Source organism: Dasypus novemcinctus, chromosome 3 (genome assembly GCF_030445035.2).
Source record: "Dasypus novemcinctus isolate mDasNov1 chromosome 3, mDasNov1.1.hap2, whole genome shotgun sequence".
NCBI lineage: Eukaryota > Metazoa > Chordata > Mammalia > Cingulata > Dasypodidae > Dasypus > Dasypus novemcinctus.
In genome coordinates, this window is record NC_080675.1 from 85,923,102 (window position 1) to 85,935,998 (window position 12,897).

Genomic DNA, 12,897 nt, shown 5'->3' on the forward strand with positions numbered 1-12,897 from the left:
TTGTGATAGAATTTCAGAATATCATATTCACAATTTAAGTATAAATGCTAACATAGAAATGTATTTCATAAATGAATAAAATATTCTTAGTATTAGCAATGGTGCAGCTTCTCCATATTAAGAGAAAATTTAAAGGTGATCATTTTTACACTGGGACTTTCCCCTGGAATCCAATGACGAAAATGATGATCACCACTACAAGTTATTGAGAGCTGTGCCAGGAATTGTTCAAGGACTTTATATGTATTAACTCACTTAATCCTGTAGCAGCACTAATAAATATATATAAATATTTCTCTAATTTATAGAAAAGTAAAATGAGGCCAGAGGTTATCTCAACAATCAGACCTTGAATCTTATTTAAAAGAAAAACAATAACAAAAATTCTATCACATAAGAATGTTAGATCAAAATCATCTAAAGTTCTTCTGAACAGGCTACTTGCATCTCAAGTTTATCTTTTTTTTTAAAGCCCATCTTGGTAATAAGTAACCAGTTGTACTTTGGCTGGGTGAGTAGCCTGGAGATGATGAGTGGGGAGGGGAAAGAGGGAGATAGCAGGGTATTTCATAGTTCGAACCTTGGTTGAGTTCTTCTATAGCTTCTGCTTCCTCTGAACTACATCCCTTCACCCATCTAAGTCCAAGGATGCTAATGACCAACCCCTAGGTATCTTGGGTCCCAAGTTGGTTCCATTCACTCTGTCCATACCTCTGTAAAATGTATTTTCATTAAATTCTCAAAATTCTAGCTAAGTGTGCCATCTGTGTCCTGTTGGGACCCTGACTCATATATCAACATAATTTAAAATCTTGAATTTTCCCTTACAAGTACCCTAGAAGCAAAGGCTCAGTGAACACATGGTCTGCACTCCAACTACAGCTGGGCAACATTTGAAGCAATTGTTGATGGCCAACTTCCCAGCCTAGATTATAGGTGTCATCACTGCACTCACTCTATTCTATATTTTGGAGTCTGTTGCTTGTAACACCCCAATTTTAGCATCAAATTCTGTATCAATTATGATGTTTTTATTTGTAAGTGGCAGGAAATCTAACTTTGATTGGCCTAAATAGTAAAGAAGATGTATTGTCTCATGTAACATAAAAACCACAAACAGGGAGAGCTGAGAGTCATGATTCCATCAGAGCAACAGTTCTCTTTCTCTCCTTTTTTTTTTTTTTTGTATTTTTCCCTTCTACGTTCTCATACTGACTTTATTCTTATATAGGTTTCCATTATGCTTATAGAATGGCTGCCAAGGGCAACTAGGACTATGTGTTTCCTGGTTTATAGGAAAGGGAACAAGCTTGACTCTTAGAACTGTCAATCTTAAATTCCATGCTAATCCAGTATGTGGATTAAATAGCAATAACAGTAACAACAAATATTTTTAAAAATGAGGCAGGACACAGTAATTCTATATGATTAGGCAGAAAAACAGCCTAATTATAAATAATCAAATATAGTAAGGGTGCTTTTATTTTCTACTAAATATTAGATGATGGTTGAATATGTTCAGGGACTTTACTGTATTTTATTCCAACAAAATGGCTTAAAACTCTTCCAACTTGTTTCAGCCTATATTTCTCCTCTTCTACTTATAATTAGTCCTCAGGCTGTAGTTACCTTGTTTACTACATCATTATTTAAAATATGTAGTATGCACTTTTATGAATCCAGCTGTGTGCTAAACCTTTAGCTATTTAATAAGTATGTGAAATGTCCTCTCTTATTCAGGTACTAATAGAAAGTATAGAAAGGTACAAAGGAGACTGACTATACGGTCTTGTATGAAAAATGCCCCCATATCTTCATCCATTCAACCACCAACATCTGGTGAAGATCAGTGGGTCTGATGCTGTTCATGTCAGTTGGCCCTTCTTTGGAGTTTGTGTTTCTGTGTGATGGAGCTGGACTCAAATGTGATCTTTTTTCACAAGCCCCTCCTGTTACTTTTACCAGAACTGTAGTTGGTGCTGGAATCTCTGGACTGACCATATGATAGCCAGGCCCTGAGCCTCAACAGACTTCAGCTCCTACACTCTGGTTTGTTGGACTTATCCCACTCAGCTAACATGGAGTTGAAGAAGGTCAACCACCATACCATGGAGCCAAGGGTGCCTACAACTGAAAGCAGGAGGATTGCATCCAGCATCCATGTGGAATCTAAGCCCCCTCTTGATATAGATGTGGAGTGGAAGCAACCATTCCAAGGTCCACAGGATGGAGGAATAGCATATGGATTAGAGTGGACTTACTGATATTCTATTCATGAACTATTGTGATTAGTAATCCAAGAAAATGTGGCATTGGTGTGGAGAAAGTTGCCACGGTGGCTGCTGGGGGTAGGGAATGGGAGGAAGAGATGAGATGTGGAGGCGTTTTCGGGACTTGGAGTTGTCCTGGGTGATGCTGCAGGGACAGTTACCAGACATTGTAGATCCTCCCATGGCCCACTGGATGGAATGTGGGATAGTGTGGGCTATGGTGTGGATGGACCATTGACCATGAGGTACAGCGGTGCTCAGAGATGTATTCACCAAATGCAATGAATGTCTCATGATGATGGAGGGGATTGTTGCTATGGGGGGAGGAGTGGGGTGAAGGGGGTGGGGGGTATATGGGGACCTAATTTTTTTGAATATAATATTAAAAAAATAAAGACAAAAAAAGGGGGGGGCACTTAAATTTGCTTCCCAAAATGTGTTCCAAAGAACAGTAATTTTAAATCATGGTAGTAACATTACATGGTCAATAAACTTAGGAAATGATGGGTTAAATGCTAAGTTCAAAATGTGTCTTTACACTTGGATTTCTCAGGACTTTTAATAGGAAAGTATGCTTTGTAAATGATCAAGATTGTGGTATACTCTGCTGTGTCTCCAAAATATATTTATATTATGGAAGCCTTTTCAAGAATAGTTTTCAATGGAGTGTAATGAGGTAAATGACAGGTTAAGTTAGTCACATCTGAGTCTAATAATCCTGTACTTATATTTGGAATTATATCTATATGATTCAAAAATCATTTATTTATTTAGCAAAACTTTAAGATTAATTACTTTCTCCCCTTGCCTGATACAGTGGAAGGGACAGGAATCCCTGTAAACTTTGAGGCACAGTCATCTCTATTAAAGCCACACACATTTACTGTTAGTGGCCCATGATGTTTTGGACATAGTACTACAAGTCCATGAATTAAGGACCTTATGTTATGATTCAAAAGACAAGATCAACATAAAAAGTACTTAAATATACTTAAATGAGTATGCTAAGTGGTGACTATCATATAACAGGTGTTCAAGTTAGTAGAAGGTCATCACCAAAGACTGAAAAGGTGAGAAAAGGCTTTTTGAACAATGTGGGAATTAAACTGAACCTTGAAGGAAGGCTAGGACTTTTAAGGTGACCAGGGTGAAGAGGCATTTTGAGCTCCTATGGAGTGGTTTCTTAGAGAAACAGGATGATTCCTCTGAATTGCAGAGATTGACTTTCTCTACCAGATGAGGTTCATTTCTTTATGAGTGATAATTGAACATTTTTGTCTTTAAAAAAATATAAAGTCCAGGATCTGTTTGAGGAAATACAGATATCACCTACATTTTAAAGAGTTCATTATATCGGAAATAGTTTTAAGACATGTATATGACTTTTAAAATAGGATATTACAGCATTTTGAGGCATTTGGAATCATGCCAAATCAAAATGACTACTATAAATCTAATAAGAACTGAAGTACTTGCCACAGAATGCACCTCTTATTGTTATCTAATTTCAGGGTAATCTACTTGGCATAGTAGAAAGTCATGAGCACAAAACATTGTAAAGAATGGGGAGTTAAGGCTTAAAATATAGTTCCTATTTGGAGTGATGGAAAAGTGTTGATAATGGATGGTGGTAATGGCAGCACAACATTGTGAATGTAATGTATTTGAATGTGGTTTAAAGGGGAAATGTTAAGTTGTATATATGGTACTAGAATAAAAATTTTTAAAAATATGAAATTTCACAACAGTTAACCCTAAGTTAAATTTGCACTATGGTTAACAGTTAATAATAGTACCATTATAAAAATGTGCTTTCATCATTTGTAAGAAAGGTACCACACCAGGGCAAGGTGTTACCAATAGGGGGATATATGGGAATCCTGTGTTTTATGCACGATTGTTTTGTAAGCCCATAACTTCTCTAATTAAAAAAAAAAAAAAGAATATGTAGCAACTTCAGTTGGTTTTATGGACAATAACTTAAAAGGACATAAATGCTCAAGAAAGTGGTGAAGATATTAAACTGAGGATTTCCACATGTAGGGCACAAAACATAGATATAGTTCCTGGGCACATTGACAACATAGCCACATGTGAAATGATGATCACTTTCTTTTGATGCCTCAGGTAGAAACAAGAGTATATAAAGGCCATTTGTTTATGCCTAGGAGATACTGAGTAAACTATGCAAACATTCAGAATTACCTTCACAGGGAACCTCTGACCACTCTTTCATGATCAGTTATAGAGAATTTTTACAAAGTTTGCTTGCTGTACTTTATGGTCATGGAAGAAAAATTGATACATATGCCATAGTTTTTATATAGTACTTCAATAATATTATTAATATTGTCACACACATTTATGGAGCCACTAGTAAGTTGATGAGCACAGCCCAGAAGATAAAACATATGGTTCCTGTTCACAATCTGAATTTAAATAAGCTTGGAGATGGAAATATAAACATGAAAATTCAGGTAAAGGAAATAATTGCAAGAAAGGAATTCCATGACTGTTCAAAACCCTCCCCCCCCAATTTGTAGATTGTGTAATTTCCCTGCCTTCTGAAATTTTTCTTGTCCTCCCCCCCCAAAGGTAAGTGTTCATTGTAAATACATCTTCTTCCTTTCCAGTAACAAAGGTAAAAATCTTTAAAAAGTTTCCCAAATTGAGACTCGATCTTAGTTACTCTGGTTTCAAGCAAACCAGAAACAGTTCATAAGTAAGCTGTAATTATTTCTTTTCTACTTTGAGAAATCACACAAAAGGCTATATTGGGGCTTTTAAATCTTAGCTGCTCTTTCTAAGAATTTTATTGTTAATAAGCAGTCAGCTGGGTCAAGACACTTAAAATTAACAAATCAGTTTCCATCTCTTTTGTATAATTGACCATTTTAATTATTCATTAATAAAACTGTTGGCCCTAGTCACAGAAGTCATGTTCCAGTAGGCCACTTACTTCATTTCAGTGAATGACAAAACTAGTAACATTTGAATGTGACCATAGGGTCATCACCCAAAGTCTGAGTAATTAACTGGAAACCCCAAAACTTTGTAATTTTCACTAATACTATTAAACAAATCTCCAATGAATGTGTACAGAGTCCAAGGTACTATTAGAATCATAGCAGGGGACCCAAAGATGGATGAGTAAAGCAAAGACATATTCTGAAAGATCTTATGGTCTCCTGGGGGACCAAACAAGTAACCAAGCAATAATTAATCAATATGTAAAACAACATTAACAAATGAGGAGCGAGATTAGGGTGGGAGAGAAAATAGTTGGGGCTATTGATCAGGAAAGAACCCATGTGGTAGAGAGGAATTTGAGGTATGCCATTAAAGAAAAGTAAGAATTTCTATCAGGAAAAGTAGAATCTGGGAAGGAAGGTGCAAGTGGTGGGTATATCAAAAGCAAGGACAGAGAATCTGGCAGTGGATGTAGCTCAAACGGTTGAGAAGTCCTGGGGTGGATCCATGGTACCTCCTAAAAAAATTAACCACCAAAAAATATCTCTCATTGAGGAGCAGAGGTAGCCCAGTGGTTGATCAACAAATTCCCATGTACAGGTCCTGGGTTCAATCCCTGGTACCTCCTAAAACAAAAACAAAACAACCCCCCAAAAAACAGAAATCAACAAGTAATGGGTTTCTGAGGACAGTGTGTAATTTCAAATGGATTGTATTATGGGTTAACAGTGGGAAAACAGTCAGAGCTAAGGCTGAAAGGTAGGTAGGGATGACAGTGAAGAGCCCTAGGAAAGCCAGACTGGGAATTTGATCTTTTTTGGACAAATAAGGAAGAAGGACTATTTAAGGAAATTTGTCAGTAGCATATCTATTGGAGCCAAGTAAGAAAAAACTGATGTTAGGTCATCACATAGGAGGTTTTTACCTTAATCTAGTGACAAACCCCAGGCCCTGCGTTAGAAGGAGACCCCTTAAACAAAATTCTCGGGTCAAATACTAGAAGGTATTTAAATCCAATAAAAATTTTTAAGTATTCCTTGATCCATTTTTTCTCATTTCTGAAATAAAATATTGAATTTATATAGGTGTTAGCCTACTAATCCACAGATAATTATTAATGAGAATAATAAATTACTGTAATTTAGAAGACAATGTTTAAAAGTGTTTCCATATGAGCAGGTTTTAAATAGAAAAATATTATTTGGCCCCTAAATTGTAATCATCTCCCATCTCCCACCCGGCACTGCCCTGTGTTTAGCTTTGCTTTTCCACTGCTCCTCCTTCCCCTTCAGCCTTACTCTGTTTGGAGCTTCAAAGGCATTTGTTTCTTAGCAAATACACTTGAACAATCTGTTTTCCCATATGAAAGCACATTTCTTTGACTCTTCACCACTTTCCCCCACCCCATCAATCAATTAAATATCTTTTGCTCTCTCCCTTTCTCAACACCCCACCTCTCTCATACACAGAAATGTATTTATTTTATTCTTCCTAGCCACTGTACAGCTGTATACTTTCATTCTCCTTTACTGTTTTTTGGGTGTAAGTCTTTGCTTTAATAATTTTCATTATTAATCTAAAAGCAATTTCTCTAAATGATACATTTTATTCAGATACCTTCTTAACCATTTCTAAAAGTGTATATATCAAGCTACCACTTATAGAATGAGTTATCGTTATCTTTTGACATTTGATTTATATAAGGTTTTCAGATAAAATGCAATCTACCCAGTTAAACAACAAATGATTTTAAATATAAGTATGTTCCATGCAATACATGAAAAAATGTCCAATATCATTAGCTATTAGGGTGATGCAGATTGCAACCACAATGAGATATCTCTGCATGCCTATCAGTTTGGCAAAAATAAAACAATAGCGACAACATTCAATGCTGTTGGCTCACTCATACAATGATGGTGCAAATGTAAAATGGTTCCAGAAAACAGTTTAGCAGTTTCTTAGAGAACTAAATGTGCAACAACCCTATGACCTAGCAGTTGTACTCCTGGGCTTTTATCCCAAATGAAGAGTTATATTTGCACAAAAGCCTGTACACAAGTGTTCATAGCAGCTGTATTTAGAACAGTCAAAAAGTGGAAGCAGCCCAGATGTCCTTCAACAGGTAATTGATTAAACAAATTGTGGTTGATCCCTACCCTAGACCAGTATTCAGCGATAAAAAGGAATAAACTTTTGAAACATGCCACAACCTGAAAGAATCTCCACAAAATTATGCTGAATGAAAAAAACCTCATCCCAAAGTATTACATACTATGCAATTCCATTTATATAATTTTATTGAAGTAGACAAATTATAGAAATAGAGAACAGATTACTGGTTGATAGGGTTTAAGGAGGGGGTGAGGTGAGAGGAAGTGGGTATAGCTATAGCAGGGCAACATGAGGGATCTTGTGCCGGAAAGATTCTGTATCTTAACTGTATCAATGTCAATAAATTGGTTGTGATGTTGTACTAATAGTTTTAATTAGGGAAAACCGGGAAAATGGTACATCAGATTTTTCTATATTATTTCTTACAACTGCATGTGAATCTATAATTATCTCAAAATTTTAAGAAATCATTAAAAATAATGCAGATTTGAAGTCATGTAAAGTGAAAAAATATTAGGCGATTAATTGTCTTAATAATAAAAGGAACCAGGACATCTGAATCAACAAACTTAGAGGAACAAAATTGTGCTGACATGACACCAGTCTCCTACATTTCAGACATTTAATTTCCTGTACTTGAACACTTTGAAATTACTTCTTTAAAGACCACTCAATCTAAATCCATCAAGATTCTACTTTTGTGAGTTTCATGGTCAGCTGAATTGGTTTTGAGGCTGAACACCATGTATTTAGTTGAAGCTATTTTGGGTAGATTTTAGTACTTTTTTGCATTGAGGGAAGATGGTTTATTATGTGTATAACATAGATAAGTAGAGCATTCATTAGTGTCATTTCAGGGAGTACACTTGCCTATCACAGAAATCATTCAGGAGCTTATATTTTGAAAATACTCCAAGCTTTCCTTGGGGACTAAAGCAGACACCATTTCTTCTTCTTTTTTTTTCTTTATTGTTACTAGCCTCTCTAACATTTTGGAAACAGCTAGACCCAGGATAGATTGCACGTGACCACACAGAGATGCTAAATGAACATGTGAAACCTTGAAAAATCGGAGAAGTCTTATTATTATTTTTACTTGTCTTTATTTGCTCATTCTCAACCAGTACTATTTTTTAGCTGAAAACAAGGCTGAAGATGTAATTATTTTAAAGATTTAGACATTATTGGGTATGTATAAAAATCACTCATTTTTCCTTTAAACTATGCAGGAAAAAGTCTACTGAGACAATTCTATGATTTGGAGAGTCGGCCAGATGGCTGGTAAGAAGTGATTGCCCTGACTCACCTGAAGGTTCCTGTGATATTTTCTTCTATTTTTACTTAGATATGATATGAACAAGATAAAGCGTTGGAAGTAACGTGTTCTCATGTCAGAAACAACCCAATTGCCCAAAAAGTAGCTCAGAAAATTTGCTTGAATCTTACTTTAAAAGCCAGAAACTGTCACACTTTGGATACCATGTCAGTACTGTAGGTTCTTTAGGAGTCTACAATAAACGTCCATTTTTAATTCAACAAAAATGATGTTGAAAATGTTATTTTCTTTATAAGGTAAAGTTCTATTTTGTAAAACCACATGTTTTTCTCTGGTGTTTTTTTGTTCATTTGTTTTTGTTGTTTGCTTTCACATCAAGGCTTTTTTAAAATCAGAGCCTTTGATGTATCAGTTTATAGAATATAAAAATGAGCAGTGGATTGTTTGAAAAACATGTCAAGGCCAGGCAAAGGGGTGGTTGAACTTGGACGTGTCTTCTTAAGAAATCCTAATGGTCATGTCCCAATCAGGGACCAAATATATAAACTTTTGAACTATGTCTTCCTTAATTAAAGATGTCAGTTAATTATAACAGCTATCATCATAAAGATAGAACATATTATCTCATCCTCACTCTCGCAGGTGTGTGCAGCCTGTAGCATTCTCATTTCCCAAGGCCTATTGGAATATATTGTTTATTTTTGTTTGCTAATAGAAGATTATTTTTCCCCAAACTGTAATAATACATAGTTCTTGTACAAAAGGATGGCATATTAAAAAAAGAGAACAATGGCATATTAAAAAAGAGAACAATGATCAAAATATGAGACTTTTAGGCATAAACTGTATAGCCCCATCAAAGGATAGAGCTATATTAATTGGAATCATATCACCTTAAAATTGTAAGGAACTCCAGGCTTGCCCTTGGAGCAGGGTAATTTAAATATTGGATGACAGTAAATGTAGAAGCATGACTATATATATATGCTTTAATTGTTCACTAAAATAATCTTTAAATTTTACAATAAACAGAAGTTCAAAAAGGAGAAGATAGGGAGTTATTTTGCAAAGAAAAAAGAAATTTGAATGGTCATTAATTGTTAGTAAACAAAGGAAGATATAAGTCATTTTTACTTCCATTAAGAAGTTGATGAACACCATATAATTTATCATACAAACTTGGCCACTTTTGAAAGTAAGCAGAGCCTATTAAAAGGTGAGCATGAAAAGAAATAGGCATAAAACAGGTTTATAGCATCTTAAAAGTCATTAATTCATTAGGAACTCTGCTAAGTACTTAGGAAAAATGAAGATATAGTCTCTGTCCTTAAAAAGTCAAGACCAAATGATGAAATACATTATTATTAAAAACTAAGTTGATTTTTTTAAGGCAGCATAGAGGAAAGGTTTCTACCTATATTTGCAGATGGACAAATATGCTTAAGACTTTAAAAACCATATGATTGAAAATAATGAATTTTCACTCCTATTTGACAGATGGAGAAACTGAGATCCATACTATAGCAGACTGGAGGCTAAAGCACAAGGTCACTGAGTGTTACTCCAAAACTTTTTCCATCACACTATGGTAAATTTATGGGAATTGTCATATGAAAATGGGTATATGAAAACGTTATAAATGAACTTTGCAATGGGTTTGTGAAAAACATTTCTCTGGAGACAAAGATATCATGAAGCTTCTTTGTGATTTAGTTTCCGTGAAGTGAGAGAGAAGGTCTAAATGACCCAACCAAGTTGCTTTTAATCTTGTGACTCTGAAACTATGCATTCTGCTCTTTTAGTGCTCTGAGATATCTAGTTTTTAAGGAATCCTCTTTGAGGAAAGATTTTCCTTGCAAATTGAATCTCATGACAGGAGGAATTGCAATTTGCATATTGTAGTACACTAGGATAACTGAGCCTTTCACTATTCCACATTCTAAATGGAATTTCATTATATCCAAGTACAGCATAAGTAGATCCAACTGTGTATACTTATCAACTCAACTAAAGTCCATTATGAAAATATTTCTCAGAAGATTCTTTATTGCATCCTAGAAATATACTTGTTACCAGGATATTATGCTAGTCCATAATACTTGGACGAGTCTGCCCACCTGGAGACACTCTCACATAGGCATAGAGAAATCGTTGGACTAGTCTGGCTTTCATTATTTCTCCCATACTTCTCATTTAATTATTCATTTGGTAAATTCTTTTTTGACTCAGTTCATAACATCTGACAGCTAAATCAATCCAACAAAAAGACCTGAGCATATTTTTGACTTAATTTCTTGTTTTTACTTTATCATAAAAACCATTGTTTTTTGAAATGATTATAAGTTCAGTGTGTTTATTTTGAAGATGAATTTTTAAATATAGAAAATGGTAATTATAGGAAAAGGAAGAAAATGTGTTCTCTTTGAGGCAGAAATTGCAGCACATATTACAAAACAATAGTCTACATTCTTTGACTGACAGGTGGGTATCACCTTAGATGAAAATGATAAGAGATTTAGTGGACTGAAGAATAACTTCCTCTTGACAGTGCCCTGACCCTTGACCTGTGGCTTGACTCTTTCCAGCTTCACTAACACAGGGTAATTGTCACAGGTGTAGGATAAAGACATCTCTACAGAAGCTACCAACAGCCTGAGATTTATTTCTTTTGATGATCACAAATGGGCAGTTTGAGATAAAACCATAAGTTCTGACCTTCGCTGACCTAAAAGAACATGAAGTTTACCCACAAGAAAGCTAAATTCCAAATACTACGAGCATTCTTCCTGGTTTGGCTTGAAGATCACTATCGGAATGATCAGGGCAAAGTGATGGTAAATATGTTCTTTTTCAATATCCTGAAAGCATGTTTCACATAATTGGGACTCCAAGCTAATAAGGAATGTTCTGCTCAAATAGATGCCTTGAAATTCTATAATTATTAGTAAACTCTTCACTATGTCTTACTCTGGAAGTGTGTCCTATTCTTGTGTATTCGTATGCTAATCACCTTCTTTTCAAAAGAAACCATTTCTTTGAGTTTTATTTAAATGTTCTGAAAGTAGTAGCTATGAGTACTTACGAATGACTGGTAACAATTGTCGTTTCTATGAAAGTCAAGCCTCCTGTAAGAAAGTATATTGCATTATTTTTCAGCAACGTAAGCAAGAACCTGAAGAAACAGAGGGAAGTAAGATGAGTTATGCAAATCTATGTTATAGTGGAAGAATATTACAAGGGGAAACCAAATGACTCTAATAGCTATTAAAGTGAAGTCAGTGCAGTCATATACCCATGATTTTTAAAAACTGCAGAAGTATACATATTGTTCGTAAAATGACTTCACATTTCATTAAAATGAAGTCAAAGCAGTAACCTAGCAGCGTTTTCAAATGTTTTATCATGAAGGAAACAGAGTCAAGGTTTTAACACTTGGCACAATGAAGTGGTGTATTTTATTATTCAGTTTATTTGGGGGTATAACACTGGAATCATCCAACTGCTTATTCACATAATATGAAGAAACCATAATAATTTCTTAACCATAACAGTTTTCCATGATTCAATTTCTATTCAAAACTATGTAAAAGCATAAATTACTTTCAAATTCATAAAGGGTTCTAATTCAGATCATAGGTCTTGCCCTTCAGCAATTTTGTTTTATACATAGCATACTTTGTTGACACTGAATCTCTGTGTGTGTGTGTGCGCGCACGTATACTTTGCAATAATTGGTCAAGGAAAATACAAAGATTAAGTTTATCTTAAAGTGATACTATAGGTAAGCTACTTCATCTAGTTCAGTAAAGGTGTAGCCATACCCATCTGTTTCCAAAATATTACACTTTCTTTTTATTAAATCATAAAAGTAAGGGATTATAATAATGTCACTTATCATACACATACTTGCTATAATAACGTCCTCTTCCCAGATTACCATCTTTTCAAATGTGATGAGATCATCAGGTAACAGGGTAGGATATGAAGGCTTAGCATGCTGTGTTGTTAGCACATTAAAAAAAGAAATTGCTGGGATAATTAACAACTACCTATTTGTCTGTGGGAAGCATTCATTATTGGCTCTACAAATTGGAGGTCTCCAAAATCTGTGCAGTAAAATTTACTCTTTGTTCAGGAAGTTCCCCTTGGATTTAGGGAAAATTCTGGTTTGCTGTGTCTATTGTAATTGTGACAGGCAGTTGACATGTCTCATAGTCTAAATGTAGTGGCAAGCAGGGGGTGGTACAATGATGAAAAAACTGCCAT

The 12,897-nt window shown here is 35.0% G+C and overlaps 1 long non-coding RNA gene across 1 annotated transcript in view; it reads right to left on the minus strand.

Annotated features, from left to right (window-relative positions):
• LOC131277957 (uncharacterized) overlaps nucleotides 1-12,897 on the minus strand; it is a 61,837-nt gene that overhangs the window by 45,885 nt on the left and 3,055 nt on the right. The window contains exon 2 of the long non-coding RNA XR_009185034.1: nucleotides 11,714-11,756. This is a non-coding gene — a long non-coding RNA (uncharacterized lncRNA). The remainder of the gene's footprint in view (nucleotides 1-11,713; nucleotides 11,757-12,897) is intronic.